The sequence below is a fragment of the Echinops telfairi genome, unplaced genomic scaffold (assembly GCF_000313985.2).
Source record: "Echinops telfairi isolate 266 unplaced genomic scaffold, ASM31398v2 ScPeMD7_2;HRSCAF=8, whole genome shotgun sequence".
NCBI lineage: Eukaryota > Metazoa > Chordata > Mammalia > Afrosoricida > Tenrecidae > Echinops > Echinops telfairi.
In genome coordinates this window covers 77334889-77336594 of record NW_022103898.1, presented here as the reverse complement: position 1 = coordinate 77336594, position 1706 = coordinate 77334889, and the positions used below count along the sequence as shown (strand labels likewise).

Sequence of the window (1706 nt, the reverse complement as noted above, 5' to 3'; positions counted from 1 at the left end):
GCCTGTGTGCTGCAGTGCCCGCAGCCCCTGGTCTACAACAAGCTCACGTTCCAGCTGGAGCCCAACCCCTTCACCAAGTACCAGTACGGAAGCGTCTGTGTAGCCAGCTGTCCCCGTGAGTGTCTGCAGAGGAACCACTGGAGTGGGTCCGGGGCTAGAAGGAAACATCTGGATGGCATCGTAGGGGACCTTCATATTGGGATGACTGTAGGAAAAGCCTCGAAGGCCAGAAAGGGCCCTTGGGGACTGTGAGCCAGGCCTTGGACAGCAAGCTCAACTTCAGCAGCTCAATCGCCCCCACTCATGCACAGAAAATAGGAGGCTGTCTGTTCCCACAAAGATTTACAGCATCAGAAACCTATTTCAAGAAAGCAAGCAAGAAAGCAGCCTTCTCTAGGGTAGCTATGAGCTGGGATGGCAGAATGTCTGCTTATAGTGGCTGAGAAGGCCTGCGGGTTCACCCTCAATGAGCGACCCTTGCTCCTGCCAGAGGCGCAGTGGAGAGCAAGGGCTCAGGAAAGAGGTTCAGTTGGCAGTATTCCTCACCTCTCGCCGCGCCCCTCTTTCCCAGACAACTTTGTGGTCGATCAGACTTCTTGTGTCAGAGCTTATCCTGCAGACAAGAAGGAAGACAGCAGCCTCAAGACGTGTGAGCCTTCTGGGGGCTTGTGTCCCAAAGGTGAGTCGGCACTGGGAAGAAGTGGGGAAAGGGCCATCCTCGCCTGCCAAGCCACCCTGGCTACCTCTCCTTTTGCGTTTGCAGCCTGCGAGGGAACAGGCTCCGGGAGCCGCTTCCAGACCGTGGACTCAAGGAACATTGATACCTTTGTGAACTGCACCAAGATCCTGGGCAACCTGGACTTTCTCATCACAGGCCTCAATGGGTTAGAACTCAGATCCTCCTCTTCCTCCGAGCGACCCCACCCCCACCCCCACCCCATTCACCCACTCGCAATGGGCTGCAATGCTCCCCTCTTCATTGTGGGGCGGGTGAGGCCTCTGAGTCATAAAATCCTGCAGGTTGCAAAAGACCTTGAGATAACGCTGCCCTCGACCTCTCTCCCAAGGCTTGAATGCGCTTGGGGACATGCCTAGGTGACCCTGTGACAGGATGTTCTCCATAACGCTGCCCTCGACCTCTCACCCGAGGCTTGAATGCACTTGGAGACATGCCTGGGTGACCCTGTGACAGGATGTTGGCCCTCCTTCTCCAAGTTTGCCGACCTTCTATTTTGCACTGTCATCGTTATCTGCGGGCCCTCGCCTTCCTGCTATTTCCCCGAGTTGTGCTCCCAGAGCGCCGAAGAGCAGTCAGTCTGTCTTGTCCTCATTGTCCTCTGTCAGCTGAAATTTGCAAGAGTGGTTTAAAGGTTTCCCTCTTCCTCAGTTCCCAACATTGAACATGATAGATTTGTTTTTGTTTTTTACCGGAACAATTTCATTAGTGTGTAATTCACAAATGATACAGTTCAGTAGCTCATTCATCTTAAGAATTGTACAATCATCACCACAATCAATTTTAGAGCATTTTCTTCCTTCTTGTGCTCATTTGTTATTAGCTCCCCATTTCCCCCCAACCGATACATTTGCTTTTCATGGTTTCTCTCACTCTTTTCCTCCCCCACCCCGTTTCCCTCTTTCTCACTTCCCTTCTCTCCCCCCTTCCTACACCCCTCACACCCCACACTCCTTCCCAGGGGGCGGGT

General features: G+C 53.3%; 1 protein-coding gene across 1 annotated transcript in view; it reads left to right on the top strand.

The window, feature by feature from the left end:
- ERBB3 (erb-b2 receptor tyrosine kinase 3) overlaps window positions 1-1706 on the top strand; it is a 22477-nt gene that overhangs the window by 7968 nt on the left and 12803 nt on the right. The window lies entirely within an intron of this gene.